Below are 19,277 nucleotides of genomic sequence, written 5' to 3'. Positions count from 1 at the left end.
GGATCCCTGCACTGTTTTGAATCTCTCCAATCCTATTTGCGAAGAATGTTTGATATCCATAGCTTTCTCGCTGTACTGCACCAAGGACTGTTTGGCTATCAACGAAATGGTGCCACCTCCCAACTTGGATTCGGATATGCAGCTCAAAGTACTTTCTCAGGCATGAGGCAAATACTGCTCCACACATCTCTGCTTTGACAGCATCACCTTTGTGATCCAAGGGAGTTAATTTGGGTTTAGATTCCACCAGCCTGACGATTGAGCCCTGTTCTGAGTCCACCTTAGGTAAATCACTGCTCCATAGGCATGCTCGCTTCCATTAGAGAACATGATTGCCCAGGGTTCCTCTGTGAAGCCTGGGGGAGTCAGTGCCCTGGTGAAATTTACCTTGTGTCATGGTCCGGATCGGGGTCCCTTTAAATTTACCTTGTTTATATTATGATCCGGACCATTGATTCCCTGTTTTCCCATGTCTCATGGCTTTGGTGATTAGAGGCAATTAATGCTCGGCTGAACCGGTAGTTTATAGTCTCCGGCTTTCAGCTGTTCGGCACGGGAGCATCTGCAAAGTCATCAAAGGCACGGTGTGCTGATGTCATCTGGCTGGAGCAAGCCTAGTCTCTGCCGAAGCAAGTGCCGGCAATTCGCCCTTCCTCACCGGAGCAACCCTGTCCAGTTACCTCGCCGAAGCGAGGCTGCAAAGTTTCTTCATCAGTTAACCCGCCAGAGAGAATCAGGAGCCGATGTCTACTGTTCCTGGGCTGAGTCTAGAGCTTGCCACTACCCGGAGGTTCCAAGTACCATGTCCTGGCTCCAGCAGCATCCAAGTACCACGTCCAAGTCCTGGTTCCAGCAGCATCCAAGTACCACGTCCAAGTCCTGGTTCCAGCAGCATCCAAGTACCACGTCCAAGTCCTGGTTCCAGCAGCATCCAAGTATCACGTCCAAGTCCTGGCTCCGGCAGCATCTGAGTGCCAAGTCGAGTCCTGGTCCTGGCGGTATCCGAGTACCAAGTCGAGTTCTGGCCCTGGTGGCATCCAAGTATCTCGTCAAGTCCTGGCCCTGGCGGTCTGTGATTCCTGTCCTACCCCCCTTCTCTGCCCCTCTCGCCTCTAGCCCTCGTCTGTAGCCCTCGCCTGCACCTCGGTCTATCGGTGGAGCTAGATAGAAACTGTGTTGTTCTTTGGTGTTTGTCTTGTCTTGTCCTCGCCTCCGTGGGGTAAGTCAGGCCATCTTGCCTTTGTTTCACGGGGGGTCATGTCTTGTCCCCGCCTCCGTAGGGTAAATCAAGCCGTCTTGCCGTTGCTCCGCAGGGGGTCATGTCTTGTCTTGTCTAGTCCTCGCCTCCGTGGGGTAAGTCAGGCCGTCTTGCCGTTGCCCCGCAGGGGGTCATGTTTTGTCTTGTCTTGTCCTTGCCTCCATGGGGTAAGTCAGGCCGTCTCACCATTGCCCCGCGGAGGTTCATGATTCCTGGCCCTATGTCCTGTACCCAAGGAGGGGTCCCAGCTCTCTGTTCTGTGTGTGAGTCCCGGCCCTATGTCCTGTACCCTAGGAGGGGTCCCAACTCTGCGTTCTGTGTATGTGTCCATGGTTCCATGTACCTGCTCTCCCGAGACCGAGGCTCTGTTTTCCATGTTCCTCCACTCCTTAGCCCATGTCATGACCATGCCTGGTTCTGGAGTCCGAGCCCGAGGCAAGACCCTGGTACTGGGTCCTTGCCCAGTCTCTGGCTTGGAGTCCATACCCTAGCCTCTTCATGTCTCCTCTAGTTCTGGGAGCCGATTCCGAGTCCAAGCCCAGACCCTTGGTCCCAGCCTAGTCGTAGTCCTTGTCCAGTTCGCTACTCTTGCTCCTGCCTAGCTCTCCTGGTATTGAACAATAAACTAAATCTAAGTAACCTCACAAGATGTGGCTTGCATTTGGGTCCACCCTTGCTCCCAATGCCCCCGCCACTGTGACAGCTTGCCAAGTTGAATGTACTCCTCGAAGAGCTTAATTGCATCCTTCCTGAGGCCATCTGAGAGTGCTATGTCCCATGTGTGTTTGACTGGACACCTTGCGCCCTTTGCCTCTTAGAACACCCTTCGTACCAGAATAGCTCCCTTCTGCTTACAGGAGTTACCAGGCCAACTGGGTCATACAGCCCTGATACTTGACTGAGCAGTTCTCTTCATGTCAGGGAGTTTGGTGTCTGGTCTCTGATTTGCTCTTGTAGAAGGTCTTGGCCAAGTCTCATTTTTTTCTTTCTTTTCGAGAAATTGATTGCAATCATGACGTGGAGCTTGTCCTCCTCTACTGTGTGGCCCAGACCCAGTGCCTTGCTGTTTCCATTGGGCATTTGGTTTGGCAAGACCATGGTTTCTGCCTGGACTTCTCCAGCTTGTCATTGTACTCTTTCCCTCCCACTTTGCCCAGGAAAGACCCAAGGCTTGAGCTCGAAACCTCCAGCCTTCAGAATCTGCTCCACATTTGCTGTGATGGATTTCAGCTGGTCAAGGTTGTTGTGGAATGTGAGAATGTCATCAACGTAGCTGTCGTGTTACAGCACCTGCCGCTCCCCTTTGAGGTGGGTGAAAGGAGGGAGGTTAGCAGTTTTGCATATTGCTAGCTGCGCAATGCACCCTGCTGGTTTATCTCCAATGTTCACTCTTGTGATTGCATATTCCTCCAGCTCCTCATCCTCGGAGTCTCACCAGAGGAATCTATGCAGGTGCACTAACAACAGGAATTCTGCAGATGCTGGAAATTCAAGCAACACACATCAAAGTTGCTGGTGAACGCAGCAGGCCAGGCAGCATCTCTAGGAAGAGGTACAGTCGACGTTTCAGGCCGAGACCAGGAGTCCTGACGAAGGATCTCGGCCTGAAACGTCGACTGTACCTCTTCCTAGAGATGCTGCCTGGCCTGCTGTGTTCACCAGCAACTTTGATGTGTATGCAGGTGCACTTCTCGGTCTTCCAACCAAACCGAATTGTACATCTTTTTTATGTCACCCAGAGCAGCGTATACTCCACCCCTAAGTCTGAGTAGGACAGTGTGAATCTGGTTGAGGACATCTGAACCTTTCATTAGCAGGTCGTTCAAGCTCACGCCTCTGAACTTTTGGCTGCTGTTCCACACGAGTCTCACTGGGGTCGTGACAGAGTGCAGATTTGGAGCAATAAGGTGACTCACGTACTAGACTGGCCCATTCCAGTTGATGACGGTGTCTTTGGACAATTTCATTGCAGCCCTTCGATCAACCATGTCATGCACTTCAGCAGTGTAGGCAGCTTTCCACTCGGGTTCTTTGGCTAGTTGCTTTTCTGTCCAGAGAAATGTAGCCTCAACTGTTCTTTTATTGTTTGGCAAGGAAGCTGGATCTTCTAACCAAGGATATCTGGCATGCCAATGTGATTCCTTGCTGTGGCGGTCACCTGTGACATAGGTGAGGCCTCATCTTACAACTTCAAGTTCCCTCTCCTCAGCAAGAGTCATTCCTTTGCAGCCCAGCTGGCAGTTTCCGCAGCGGCAACCCCCGCATTTTGGCTCCCATGCTGCACCAATACTATCCCTCTTCCACCACTCGAGGAAGTCCCAGTTGCTGCTTGAAGTACCTGACTCCTGGAGCTTGATGCCATCCTGTTTGTTTGGTGGAAGTTGCTCTGGGACTCTGCTCGTGAGCTCCTCGTACTTTACAGCAGCCGCTCTCATTGACCTTGCAAAATGTGTCTTGGACATGTGGGCTGACACAGACAGCTCCTCAAAGAGATCAGGATGTGCTCCGCCGACCGTCTTCCCCCGTGGTCCGTCCCACAGCACGAGGTCTACAACAGCTCTGGTTCTCTGAGGTACTAGCTGACCTTCTCTATGGCTTATGAGTAAATTTATTTCTCTGGGTCTCACAAGTTCAGCAAGCGGTATGTCTGGGAAGAATTTCTGCAATTGCTTCGGTGAAAAATATTTGTGGACATTTGCAATGCTGTCTAGTCCATAACAAACCAATTGGTGTGATTTGAGAATGCCCTTGGGTGTGTTTACTCTGATTTTTAGAAGGTACCGCTTTGTCTCCACCTGAACCTTCATCCCCCCCCCCTCCCCCCTCCCCCGCAACTCCATGGACGACAACAGTGAGTTCCTCACTTCTAAGGTTCAGTCTACTTGCAGCCTTGTGCGTTATATAATTGGTGTCTGAAGCCAAGTCAATTAACGTCCCAATTTTTTGCCCAGCATTAGCTGTGACCTTGAGAAGCATCATAATCACCCTTGCAATCCACTTTCCACCAGAATGCCCGGTTTATCTTTCACAGTGCTGAAGGCTCTGGATGCATTGTTTGAAAATACATCACGACATTGTTTGGCTTATTCTGGTGAAAGTTTGCTAAAGAACTCCTCTTGATCCTCTGTATATTTCCTCCTGCTTTTATCTTCCTCTGAACCAAATTTGCTCTTTTTCTGACCTGCGCTGCTTTTCTTTATTTCAGCATTGGGGCACAGATAGTAATAATGCTCAGGAGTATGCTCATCCTTGCAGTCTTGGTTTTTACACAGATAGGCGGGTTTGCAGTATGAACTGTCATCATGAACCTCGAGACACCTTTTGCATGCCCCCAACTTTCTTACTGCAGCCTTTTTCTCTGGTAGCTTTAGCGCTTGAAACTGTTTGCAAAAGTAGAGCTTCCTTTTGTGCTTTCCATCACCGCAGACTACAGACCCTGCATGGCCGTCACCTGACTTGGGGGACTTGGTTCTGGCATGTCTTGGCTCAGTCCTAGTTTCTCTTCTACTTGGCTCTTCATCCTCAGTTGCTCGAGCTGCTCATGTATGCTCTCTTGTCCTTTGAGGAATTCCAAGAGACTGTCAAACCGATTATCTGGTGCCACAGCAGTTCTCTTGTCAGCGACATAGACCAGCAATTCCTTCTTGAGAGTTTTTGGAAGTTTACTTTCAATTGATTTTGTCACCAGCGGATTTCTGATAACACCCGTGTCTCCAAGGTCACTCAAGTCTTGAAGTGCCTTCTCCACAGCTTGAATTAATTCCACTATTTTCCGTGACTGATGATTTATGACAGCTGGTAAGAGTTACAAAAAGTAGCGCTTCCACTATTTCAATAGCAATGCATGTTTGATTTCCATAGCGGTATCCTAGAACACGGAAGATGTCACCTGCAGTGTTTTAAGTAGTGAGGCGAAGGTCTCTTCTGATTTTGTCGTCAAGACTGTCCAGTAGTTGAACCTTTTTCACCTCTCTTGAACCGGTCGGCTCTCCCTGCCTCTGGAGTGCTTCCCAGTCCTTTCTCCACCTGTGAAAATCACATTTGCTGCCAGTAAACTTGGGAAGGGCCGTCAGTTTCAATCTGATGGCTGGCGTGGGAAAATTGGAGGAAAAGCCCAGCGCCATCGGTATTAGTCTTTCAGCATCCTCCCTTCTCCTTGCCTGCATGAAGTGGGCCTTCTTGGAAACCAACTTGGGGATGTGGAGTTTGAGCCCCTTTAGGTGACTCTGAAGGTCCTTCTGATCCTCTGGTGGGATCCATCCTTTCCACTGACCATGCACCTCCTTTGCTGCGACGTTTTCACATTCATCCTCTGCTGCTTGTAGTGCTGTGAGCAATTCAACATTTCCAAAGTTGGTCCAAAGAGTCTCCTGGATTAGGCTTCTGACCTTCTTTAGTTTCACCTCACACTCATTTGTCGTCTTTGCCAGGTTGGCTTTTTGCTGTTCAGTTAACACAGCTACTTCCTCTGTGTTCAGCTCCACCTCCAGTTCTGCAATGAATCCGGCCTCCACATCATCACCGGCTTCCATGGCTTTCTCGGCTTCTGTTGTGAGTTTATTGAAACTGACTCTGAGCGCCTCTTCAGACATGTCTTCATAGGGCCTGGTAATACTGTTGACCAGACGGGAAAATAATCTTTTTGCTGTCATTCGCTCTACCTTGAGTTGCTCAACTGATTTCCCAATAACTTGATCAGCCATGTTTGATTTCATCTGCAGGCTGTTCACAGGAGAGAAGGTAAGTACAACTTTTTAATGATGCTTTGATGTTGTTTTATCTTAACTTGATTTTCTTCTTTTTCAGGATTCCAGGTTATTGCTCCTGCTGTTCCAGCTCAAAGCTCCCAGATTTCTGTTTCCTGGTCCTCCAGTTTCCCGGTCAACCAGTTTTTCACTGTCAAGTCAGATTTCTTTTTGTTCTTTGAACACGTGCAGCTTCCCCACTTGAAGGGGATTGAATGTGTCTACCCGAAGGTTTTTAACTAGATTCCACTCAATGACCAAACAACTTTTCCTTTTTCCTCCTTTTATTTTTCGCAGGTGTGGCAGTTTGATAGTTCCATTAATTCCATCAACCATTTGCCATTAGACATTAGTCACTAGTCTTTAGACACTTGTCATTAGTCATAAGATACGTCATAAGACACTAGACATTAGACACTAGTCATAAGACATAAGTCATTAGTTATGATACATTTAGTTATTAGATGAAAAACTGGCTACCTCTGCGGACTTTGTAGATGGATTCCGACCTGCACCTCTCCGCTCCCTCATAGGACCATTATATTTTCAAACTGGGCGGACCATCCCGAAGGTTCCATATGACTCCATGATTCTACCACTCTAAAATGCATGCTGGAGTTCTCTTGAATTTGAAGTGGAGCACAGTGAACTAAATAACCTCTAGTTCCAGTGATGGCTCCAGATTGCATATAGTTGCGTTATTCACTGAGCTCCTGCAGAAACCTCCTCAATCTTTGCAGAAGGAAGGCCTCTTATTCCCGACAAATACCACTTAAACAGGAGAGCACATGAGGAACTTCGAGTGTTTCTGGCATCTTGCCAGAAGTTGTCATTGAGCCTTTCAGCATCTGAAATTTGGTCCTTGCTGACCATGATGAGGAAAATAACGAGTTGCTGGCATACGGATGTCAAGGTGTCAGCTGCTGAGAATGGTATCACCTGAACTATATGGGGATCAATTAAGACTCACCATCGGTAGGTGCATTGATGTTTTATTGGCCTGATTTCACTCCATCAACGGCAGAGGTACAGCTCCAAAGGACAATGCAAATTACGTGCTCCTATAGTTATCTCCATAAATGAGAAACTTGACTTGCAAGAAAGCATATGAGATGTTCTAGGGGAGAAGACTCTAGCTTTAGTAGAGAGTACATGAACAACAGAATTCAAATGACCATCACTGGCGTTTCAGCGACTCCTACAAGGAGCAGATGGACACAGGTGGTCTCCGCATTCGTTGCTATTTTATACAGTTTATCTTTCTTAAAACATTCTCACCCACTTTTGGCCACAGGAGTACAGAGGGAATGAAGGCGCAATTCACCACAGATGTTTTAATCTGGAGTAAAAAAAAATACGAATCGTCATAAGAACTCCATGGGCCAAGCAGCTGCCTAATGAGGAAGTCATGAACAGAGCAAGCACAAAAAGAGAAATGACGTATGAGATCATGAAAAGGCAATGTGACTTCATTGGACATGTGATTAGGAAAGAGGAGTTAGAATGCACGGTAATTATGGGAAAGATTGAAGGGAAGAAAGCAAGAGAATGGCAAAGACAAATGATGATGGAGACAGAAGCCAAAGAACTGGAAATGAATACCAATGAATTGATCCACCTGACCCGAAACAGGAGTGTGTGGTCTGTGGCAGTCAAAGCTCAAACTGGGCATGGCACCTGATGATGATGATGATTATGTAGGCTTGCTATGTTGGTGCCAGAAGCAAGGTGATACTTGTGGGCACTGCCCCCCCCCCCAACACACAACCTTGGACTGTGTTAGTTGATGACGTAAACTAAACATTTCCCTGTATTTTTTGATGTGCAGGTGAAATGTAAAGCTAATCTTTTCTTTAATTCTGCATCTAGATATATAATCACAGAATTCAATGGAATTATATGCACTGGTTGGTTTACATGCCAACATCCAAGTTCAAAACAGATCAACATAAAGTTCAAAATTGGCCCAACATTCAACTTTGAAACAGACCCAATGCTAGCTGCATGCCAATTCAGAGAAAACATGTGGCATCACAGAGCAAAGCCCTGGCTTGTCTCTTTCCGGCATCACTTGAGAGTCACAGCAAACATTGTGCCTGTGACAGATGGAACAGGCCATGGAGACCTGGTTTTTATTTATGATATCATCTTCCAATTTCTCTGAAAGCAATGGGGGCAGCTTCTCATAAACACTGCTTGGGCATTTGTCCATTTCCTGTAGTCTGAGTCAGTGTCACCTGGTAGTTTGTTCTGAGGACGCTGTCCAGAACTTCTGGTGAAGCTAGATATCCTGGTCCCACTGCTACCACTGAGATTCAAAGCTGCCTAAACAAACAGAGTAAGGGCTTGCATTTATACAGAGGCTAAGACAACCTCAGCATGTCCCAATACACTTTACAACTGATGAGCAACTTTTTGAACTGCAGTCAATGTTGCAAGCTTGGAGCAAGGTCTTTTAGGTTGCTCACAGTAAGATCTAACAAACAGCAATATATTGATAAACATATACATATTTTAAGTAATGTTGATTGAGACATAAATATTATGCAGGACACCAGATAAAACTTTGAAAAAATGTGATAGTAAAACCAAAAGAATTCATTTCAAAAGTAGCGAAGTGTGATCTCATTGGGCAGAAAGGGTCTGTTACCGTAATGTATCTCCAATGTAAAATAACATCAAAGTTACTGAGGAACCTTTTGCGAGGATGTAGATAGGGTAAATGCAAGCAGACTTTTTCCACTGATGTTGGATGAGACTAGAACTAGAGGTCATGGCTTAAGAGTGAAAGGTGAAATGTTTAAGGGGAACGTGCGGGGAACTTCTTCACTCAGTATGGTGAGAGTATGGAACAAGCTGCCTGCTGAAGTGGTGGATTTGGATTCAATTTCAACATTTTAAAATTCAAAGTAAATTTATTATCGAAATATATATATATATATATATATATATATATATATATATATACAATACTGAGATTCTGTTTCTTGCAGGCATACTCAGTATATCCAGTAACCATAATAGAATCATTGAAAGACTGCATCCAACAAGGTGGACAACCAGTGTGCAGAAGACAATAAACTGTGCAATAGAAAAGATAAAAAAGAAACAATAATAATAAATAAATAAGCAATAAACATTGAGAACATAAGATGAAGAGTCCTTGAAAGTTAATCCATAGGTTGTGGCAACAGTTCGGTGATGGGGCATGTGAAGTTGAGTAGGGTTATCCTCCCTAGTTCAGGATCCTGATGGTTGAGGGTTAATAACTGTTCCTGAACCTGGTGTGTGAGTCCTGAGGCTCCTGTACCATATTCCTGATAGCAGTAGGGAAGAAAGCATGCAAAATGCTGGAGGAACTCAGCAGGCCAGGCATCATCTATGGAAAAAATTAAACAGTCGATGTTGCAGGCTGAGACCCTTCTTCAATCTAGGAAATGAAGGGGGAAGGAGTGGGGTGGGGGGAGGAAGAAGTAGAAATTGGCAGGTTATAGGTGAAATAGGTGAAACTATGAGGAGGGAGTGGGTGATGTACAGAACTGGGAAGTTAATTGGTGAAAAAGGTAAAGGGCTGGAGAAGGGAGAATCTGATGGAAAAACACAGAAAACCATGGAATAAAGGGAAGGGGGTGGAGTACCAGAGGAAGGTGATGAATAGGTAAGAAGACAAGATATAAGAGGGAAACAAGAATGGGGAATGGTGAAGGAGAGGAGGTGCTCCACCTTCACCATTCCTGACATCCTTTGCTCCTGCCAGATTCACCAGCTTGCTCTCTGCTCCACATTGCCAAATACAGTACTGTGCAAAAGACTTGGGCATCCTAGGAATCTGCTCGTCCAAGCATTCAAGCTCCTGTATCTTCACCCAGAAGGTAAAAGAGAGGAAAGGGAATGGTCATGTTGGCAGGCATCTCTGACTATACTATTAGCCCCGAAGATAGTCTGATCTATTTCTTTTCACATAGCGACTGAGTTAAAGTAATAGTCCTCAGGTTGGGTGGGACCATAACTAGAGGTCAAGGGTTAAGGTTGAAAGGTGAAATGTTTAAGAGGAAACTTCTTCACTCAGAGCATCGTAAGAGTGTGGAACAAGCTGCCCTCTCAAATGGTGCATATGAGCTCGATTTCAATGTTTAAAAGAAATTTGGATAGGTACATGGATGGTAGGGGTATGGAGGGCTATGCTTCCAATACAGATTGAAGGTAAATAGTTCGGCATGGACTAGATGGGCTAAAAGGCCTGTTCCTGTGCCATAGTTTTCATGACTCTATACACCCTCATCTTGCTTAATAGACTGACCATGAATGATGTCTGACAACAGCAAAAAAATTAAGGAGGCAAAAACTATTATAATGTCTAGCAAATGTCAATCATGCCTTTGATATTATATTCGCATGCAACAGCAAGTATGTTCACAGCTCTAAGTCATATTTTTGATGCTCTTCTCACATATTCTGACTTAAACTTGAGAAAGCAGATTAAACCTCTATAAAGCCCTTATAATGATTTCTGCACAAAATTTACTGAACTGAACTGCAATGGAATATGAATGCTTGAGCTTCTATTTGCAGGCAAGGATTGAACAAGGAAGAGACTGACATCACAGTGTAGCTCATTCGCATTAGTGCATGCTTGGTGCACTGCAAGTCTTGTCATTTTTATTGCACATTTTGAAGTTTGAAGTCAAGCTAATACAAGATAATTTCAATAGACAAAAGTCAGTGATGAATGTTGAGTAGAGCTGAGTTATAGAAATTAATACCTGGCCCTGGTAACTTCAGATTAAATCATTATTTGTCCAATTCTATATGTGCATAAAGAATAAGGATCAAGGAGCAACTTTATTTGCCATATACATTTACATGTTATAGGAATTTGCTATGATGTGTTGGTATGACTTGGAGCAAAAAAACTTTCAACAATTCTAACATCAATTGTTTATTCCTTTCAAGTCAAGTCACTTTTTATTGTCATTTTGACCATAACTGCTGGTATGGTACACAGTAAAAATGAGACAACGTTTCTCAGGACCATGATGCTACATGAAATAATACAAAAACTACACTGAACTACGTAAAACAACACAAAACACAAAACTACACTAGACTACAGACCTACCCAGGACTGCATAAAGTACACAGAACAGTGCAGGCATTACAATAAAGCAGAGGGCAGTAGGATGGCTTGGGGGAAAACTGTTGTATAAATAAACAGCTGAATGGCAGCATCCAGGATCACGTCCGTTTCTGTACTCCCGCCGAGTATTTTGTTGGAGTCGGATGTAGTCCAATTTAATGTCCACTGGAGAGCAGAATGGATGGGAGAGCCGGCTGGCTAGGGCTTGCTTTTTTCCTGGCACGGACTCCTGCCTGCTCGCCTCGCTTCTGCTTCCTTGCACACCGTTTACGACATTTCCAACTCCGACCACCAGCATCAAGCGACTCCGAGGACTGCGGGCCCGATTCTGTCAGCGAGCGGACATTGGAGAGCAGAATGGACGGGAGAGCCGGCCAGCTAGGACTTGCTTTTTTCCTGGCACGGACTCCCGCCCGCTCGCCTCGCTTCTGCTTCCTTGCATAGATGTTGCTTGACCTGCTGAGTTTCTCCAGCATTTCGTATGTGTTCCTAAAGAATAAAGAATTACATGAAAATAAGTTAAAGGTTAAAGTATGGATATGGAATAAAATGTGCATACATATTAGCCTGCATATTATTTACGATGTAAATGGCATTATAAAAGTGGTTTAAAGTGTTTACAGAGAAGTGCAGTGACTGAGGTAATTGATGCAATTGCTCAATAAGGTTATATATTTTTGAAGGCTAACACAAGAATGTTTTCATAAAGTGGTGAAAAAGTTATACTTCAGGTGTAATGACCTTGGTCATATAATACCAAGAGCATGAGTCAAAGTAAGATAAATAATTTATGACACAGAAGAAGGTCAAACAACTCATTGTATCCACACCACTTGAGGAACAGCTACCAAATTTAATCACCTCTTCTGACATTAAGCTCATAGCCATCTTAGTCACAGATCTTTAGTTACGTAAGCCAAATCATTTTTCAAAGTACTGAGTGTTTTCTTCCCCACTACCCTTTCTGGTAGTAAGTTCCAGAGCCCTACCATTTCCTGGGCGAAAATATTTTCCTCAGTGTCATATATATCTTTCTGCCAATTGCTTTAAATCTCTTTCTTCATTTTTTGGTCATTCCACTAAAGGAAATATTTAATTTGTCCCAGTTCCTTATCAGGTAAAGCAACTCAATTAAGTCTGTTCTTAGCCTCCTCTGTTCAAAATAAAATAACCCAGGCCAATCCTTTTTTTAATCACTACAACATTTCACTCCAGGAAATCTCTTTGTTAATCTCAGCAACCTCTGCAGTGTAATCATATCTGATGAAGGGTCTCGGCCCATAACATCAACTGTTTACTCTTTTCCATAGATGCTGTCTGGCTTTCTGAGTTCCTCCAGCATTTTGTATGTATAAAGTCAATTTTCAGCATCTGCAGATTTTCTCTTGTTTGTAATCATATTTTTCCTGAATTGTATCCAGAACTGGAATTCTTAAACAGTAGTTGAACTGGTAGTGTGTATGGCTATATAATAATCTTCCTCTTCATATTGAAAGATTCAAGTACATTTAGTATCAAAGTATGCATGCAGGAAACAGCCCTGAGATTTGTCTTCCTCATAGACAGCCACAAAATGAAGAAGAACTATGGAACCAACCCATTCAAAAAAAAACATCAAACATCAAAGCCCACCTCCCCCCAAAGGCACCATAAAAACATGAGTGAAAACGCAGAATATGAAACACAAAAGCAGAAGGCATATTTCAGTTCAGTTAATAAAGCAAAGTTAATACAGGAAAGAATAATATTTTACAACACACACAAAATGCTGGAGGAACTTATCAGCTCAGATAGCATCAATGGAGATGAATAGAACAGTCGATGTTTCAGGCAAGACCCTTCTTTGAGATTGGAAAGGAATGCTAGAATTAAAAGGTGGGGGCAGGGGAAGGAGGATAGCAAGACGGTGATTGGGGAGCCAAGTGGATGAAGAAGGTAAAGGGCTGGAAACAAAAAAATTAGGTAGGAGAGGAGAGTGGCCCACAGGAGAAAGGGAATGAGGAGGAGGGGAACCAAGTGGTGGTGATAGGTAGGTGAGAAGAGGTAAGAGGCCAGAGTGGAGAATAGAAAGAGGATTTTTTTTAAACCAGACAGAAAATTTGATATTCATGCCATCAGGTTGGAGGCTACTCAGATGGAATACAAGAATATTGTTTTCCTTTTTAACCATTTTATTGACCTGTCCAGTTACAGTTAAGTATAGTATCTGTGAAAATTTATACAACGTAGTGTTGTTCTGCTACATCTCTCTGCAGCCTTTCAATCTTGCATTTCTCCTCATCTTTTTCCTTCTCTGAGTTGAATTCCATTTGCTACTTTTCTGCCCAATTGGTCAAACAATTCATGCTTTTTTAGAGTTGATTGATTTTCTGCACCCTATCAACCATGTCCAATTTTGATATCATCTGAAAATTTATTTTTCATGATTCTGTTTCTTTTTTTCTTCTAGTATAGTATAATAGGGGCTGGCAACAAACATAAGGTGCATTACTGCCACAAGATCCTACTTTTAAAACTAAATCATTAATGAAAAAAGCCAGGACCAATTGCTAACGCCTGTGGAACCCCACTGATACAATTTCCATTCAATCGTCAACCATTGTTTCCTTATAGTTGCCACGAGGCAATTACAAGGTTCAAAATTTCAAAGTAAATTTATTGTCAAAGTATGTATATCATGTACAAGCTTGAGATTCATCTGCTTGCAGGCACCAACAAAACAAAAAAAGCACAATAGAATTCACAAAACCCCCAACAAAACAAAGACTGTCAAACACCCAAAGTGTGATTTTAAAAAACTGTGCAAACAATAAAAAAGTGAACAGATAATACACAGAACATGAACTGCAGAGTCCCTGGAAGTGAGACCACAGTCGTGTAGAATGGTCCATGCTAAGATGAGTGAAGGAGCAGCTCTATGGCTGCAGGCCACAGCTGCTGAGTACATTCAGCACTGAGGTGAGTGAAGCAAGACCAGGAGCACAATGGTTCGTCCTCTGCCCTTCATGCCTTTTAATCGGGCTCAGTGATTAAATTGGCTAAACATCAGTTTGATTCTTGCTCTCAGGCCCAGGCTCCAGTGCTTCAATCTGACCAAAGTCTACCCCAGCAATGGCGCAAATTGATTGTGCCTGCATTCTTGAGTGAGAATCTTGACTCCAATTGGAATTCACACTTGGATCTCAAGTGATGTTAAGTTTTTGACCAATCTGCCGTCTGGGATCTTAATCAACGTCCTGTTAAAACCCTAGTACATTGTATCAAATTCATTGACTCTTCCTATTATCTCCTCATAAATTCAGTCAAGTTCATCAGGGCAGCATGGTACTGTAGTAGTTAGCACAACACTTTACAGCACCAGCGGCCCGAGTTCAATTCACACCACTGTCTGTAAGGAGTTCGTGTTTTCTCCCCGAGACCACATGCATTTCCTCAGGGTGCTCTGGTTTCCTCCCATATTCCAAAGCCCTAGGTTAATTGGTCATTGTAAATTGTCCCATGATTTGGTTACCGTTAAATCAGGTGTTGCTGAGCAGTGTGGCTCGAAGGACCAGAAAGGCCTACTCTGTGCTGTAGCTCAATAAATAAATAAACAAACAAACAAACTTCCTTATAATTCTAAGATAATTATTCCTGATTAGTGAGTGCCATTCTACATGGTTATTACAGTGCCTTAGAATTGATTCAGTTGAAGCTGAAGCACATAGCCTGCAATCCCCTTATCTGACTCAGGAAGAGATAAACTATGGTGAAATTTTAGCACACAAAGTCCTAAGGAAGATTTATGGTCCAAATCATCAACTTTTTATTCCTCTCCTTAGATGCTACCTTACCTGCTGATTTCCTTCTGCGGAATCACTTGTTTAAAACATTAACACTTCTCCCATCCTCTGGCACCCAGGAAAGTTTGCAAAAAATAGCCTCTGCATTTGTCCCACTTGCATCTTTTAGCAGCCTGCAATCTACAGTACATACTACAGTATACATCTACAGTATATATATATAGATATATAGATAGATAGATAGATAGGGTGTCTAAGACTTGTGCACAGTATTGTAATTATCAACATGGAGTGGAGAGCAAGTTTGTAAATCTGGTTGATGTTGGGAATGGAAAGAATGGAATGCAGTGGAAGGGGTGTGGGACAAGTGGCAGAGAAGGAGTGCCAGGGTCTGGGGGTGGGGGGTGATGTGTGTACAGACACACCCAGCCCTGAGACATCAGGGAAAGTCAATTGATTCCAAACAAGTGGCTTACTGATCATTACAGAATGTCTATCTGATGGTTCCTGCTTCCTCTCCTTTCCCTTCCTCTTTTCCCAACCATGATTCCCCTCTCCCTGCCCCCTTCCCACTTTCAGTCCATAATAGGGACCCATATCAGAATTAGGTTTATCATTCACACATGTCATGACATTCGTGGGTTTTTTTGTGTGACAGCGGTACAGTGCAATACATAAAATTATTGCAGTACTGTGCAGGTCTTAAGCAACCTAACTATTTATACTGTACATGTGATAAGACTTTTGCACAGTACTGTATTTCAGCTAGGTGATATATCATCTGTAAAATACACTAAATATTTTAATATCTTTTTCTTTTACTATCTATATCTCATCCAATATTTTGTTCTCTTCCTTCTCAACTATAACATTAGATTCAGGCCCTTCTTTTTGTGAGGATACAGTATATTCACTTAAAAAAAATAGCCACATCCTCTACTCCACTGTTCACCTTTTTAGTACCTTAATAGAGTTTAATCCAGAGGCTCCCAACCCCTTGCTTAATGGTCCTGGTCCATGGCATAAAAAAGGCTTGGGACCTTTTGCCTAACCTTTCCTCATGTATCCACTTTTATGAGTATTTTTAAAAATATTTTTGCATTTTCTGATTTTAATTTACTTGTCAATTTCATCTACCTTAAAATAACATTCATATTTTGCTCTATCTTACTCTCTGTGTTGTTTTCCAGATTTGAGCGATTCACCATTTTCTTTATGAGAGCATGCTTATCCAGGATCTTTTGATACGCCATTCTCCATTGTTTTTGGGACAAACCTACCTTGAAGTAATTGGAACAATCCACTTTTACTGTATCACTCCCATAAACACAAGATATTCTGCAGAAGCTGGAAATCTAGAATACACACATACAAAATGCTAGAGGAACTCAGCAGGCCCAGCAGTATATATAGCAAAGAATCAACAGCTGATGTTTTAGGCAGAGACTCTTCATCAGAACAGAACACTTGCACACACGTCTTCTTTGCCTTTTTTCTGCTACTTGTCAAAGAGTCATATAGCACCAAAACAGGCCTTTCAGCCCATCAAGTTCTGATCAAACTCAAAGCACCCACTTACATTAACTGCATTTTGTTCTCCCTCACATTACCATCAGCTTCCCACAGAATCTTCCATTACCTCTGCCACTCCACTCTCCTACAAACTGGGAGAGATTTTCTTCGGTCAATAAACCTATTGACCTACAGTATTGTGAAAAAACCTTTTTATTGGCATCCGTTAGTCTCATGAGACCATAGATTTGAGCCTTGGAAGGTTTCCAGGGCGCAGGCCTGGGCAAGGTTGTATGGAAGACCAGCAGTTGCCCATGCTGCAAGTCTCCCCTCTCCACGCCACCGATGTTGTCCAAAGGAAGGGCATTAGGACCCATACAGCTTGGCACCAGTGTCGTCGCAGAGCACTGTGTGGTTAAGTGCCTTGCTCAAGGACACAACACGCTGCCTCAGCTGAGGCTTGATCTAGCGACCTTCAGATCACTAGATTGACGCCTTAACCACTTGGCCACGTGCCAACACGTGAAAAAATCTTAGGCACATATAAAATACATACTGTATGTGTTACCATATACAGTTCTACCGCAAGATAGATTTTCTTGCAGGCATTCACAGTAGAACAGAGAAATACAATAGAATCAATAAAAAACTACACACAAAGACTAACAAACAACCAATGTCCAAAAGAAGATAAACTTTGCAACTACAGAAGATATACAATTATGTAAATAAATAAAATTGAGAAAGCGAGTCCATTGGTTGTGGAATTAGCTCAGAGTGGAAGTTAGTGAAGTTATCCACGCTGCTTGAAGGGTAATGATTGTTGCTGACCCTGACCCTAAGGTTACTGTGCTGCCTTTCTGATGGCAGCAGTGAGAAGAGAGCATGGCCTGGATGGTGCTGTCTTGTGGGTAGTGCTCCTTGTAGAAGTACTCAAAGGGTGAAGAGGCCTTTGCCTGTGATGGTCTGGTCTGTGTCCACCACTTTTTGTAAGCTTTGTGATTCCGCACCAGGCTGTAATGCAACCAGTCAGGATACTCTCCACTGTGCATCTAATGAAGTTGGTCAAAGTTTCAGATGACATGTCAAATCCGTTCATAATTCCAAAACAGCAGAGTCATTGTTGTGCTTTCTGTGTGATGGCACTCGCAGTACGTGCTGACCCCAGGATAGATATGACCTCACAATTTACTTTGACATGGTCTTGCATCTTAATGTCTACCTACATTGCACTTTCTTTGTAACTGCAATATTTTATTCTGCATTTTGTTTGTTTTCCCTTGTACTGCCTCTGGGCATTGATATTGTGAAATGATCTATGTGGATGGCAGACACAACAAAGTTTTTCCACTGTACCTCGGCACATGTGACAATAATAAACCAATTTACCAAATACCAAGAAAATTGTTACTAGTTCTTCAACAAAGGCAATTACTTCATTGACATTTCCACTCATAAGATTCAGATGCCCAAACTTGAACCACAAAATACTAGTGAAAGTAGTTAATATATTTGACTCTGTTCTAAAATTTGACTCTGTTAATTTACATACAATGAATTTTTATCAACATTTCAGTAAGATAGGTAATAGAAGATTTCTAATCAATGTTTCAGCCATAAGACCATAAGACATTGGAGCAGAATTGAGCCATTCAGCCCATTGAATGGCTTTGCCATTCCATTATGGCTAATTTGATATCCCTATCCAACCCCATTCTCCTGCAAAGAGTGTAACCTTTGTCACCCTTACTAATCAAGAACCTATCGGTTTTAAATATACAGAATGACTTAGCTTCCACAGCTGTCAGAGGCAATGAATTCCACAGAGTCACCACACTTTGGTGGAAGAAATTCCTCCTCCTCTCTTCTGATTGAGACTACGTCCACACTACACCGGATAATTTTGAAAACGCCAGTTTCGAGTAAAAACAACAGGCGTCCGCACTACCACAGGAATTCTGCAGATGCTGGAAATTCAAGCAACACATATCAAAGTTGCTGGTGAACGCAGCAGGCTAGGCAGCATCTCTAGGAAGAGGTGCAGTCGACGTTTCAGGCCAAGACCCACGCGTTTTTCAAAATATCTCCTTCCACATTAGATGGATATTTGGGTGAATCTCCTCCTACAGGGCACGCGCAGGATACACAGAAAACAAGTGAAGAGGAAACGGTATACTTGGTGCGCGTATGTCCAGTTACAGAGTAGAAAAACTTAAAAGGACTTGTTCTTGGCTCTCGCGCAGGAGGACATAAAACTAAAAAAAAACAAATAATGGAGCATGTGGAGGCAACCGACAGGGAGTTCACGGACAGTATGACCCAGCTGATGACAAATATTGAAAAACTGACTAACTCTGTTGCATTAAAAAAGCACCTTGTTAAATGTATAAAACATGTCTGCATCAGTGTTATCTTGTATTTCCATACAATGTTACATTAGGCTGTTACACATCTATTGTCAGAGAAGTACTTGCATAAGTAGGTGAACCACCTTCATACAAGCAAGGACAGAAAACAGGGCAAAGTGAGTATACTTATTTATTCAGTAAGCTATGGGTCAAAGTATTTGGTGAGTACATTTCTAATCCTTCTGGCTTCAGTCTCGTTGCCGTCTGTTCTGAAATTGTCAGGTGGTTGCGTTCAAGAAAACAACGAAATGCCGCATTGCGACTATCTGTTCTGGCATGTCATGACAGCGTTTTTAAATCGTCAAAAATGCTCACTTTACAATTTAACTCTCATGCTGTTCACACCAACTGCCCATTATAACAGTTTGCGCAGTACCAAGCAGAAGCAGGAAAAGCATTGTTGTTGTGGTGTTGTCATGACAGCGTTTTTAAATC

General features: G+C 43.3%; 1 long non-coding RNA gene across 1 annotated transcript in view; it reads right to left on the bottom strand.

Moving 5' to 3' along the window:
• Window positions 1–11,109: 11,109 nt before the first annotated feature.
• The window catches only part of LOC140208532 (uncharacterized), a 106,551-nt gene continuing 98,383 nt past the window's right edge, over window positions 11,110–19,277 (bottom strand). The window contains exon 4 of the long non-coding RNA XR_011888811.1: window positions 11,110–11,629. This is a non-coding gene — a long non-coding RNA (uncharacterized lncRNA). The remainder of the gene's footprint in view (window positions 11,630–19,277) is intronic.

This window comes from Mobula birostris, chromosome 2 (genome assembly GCF_030028105.1).
Source record: "Mobula birostris isolate sMobBir1 chromosome 2, sMobBir1.hap1, whole genome shotgun sequence".
NCBI lineage: Eukaryota > Metazoa > Chordata > Chondrichthyes > Myliobatiformes > Myliobatidae > Mobula > Mobula birostris.
Note: the sequence above shows the minus strand (reverse complement) of the source record. Positions and strands in the feature narration are given on the sequence as shown.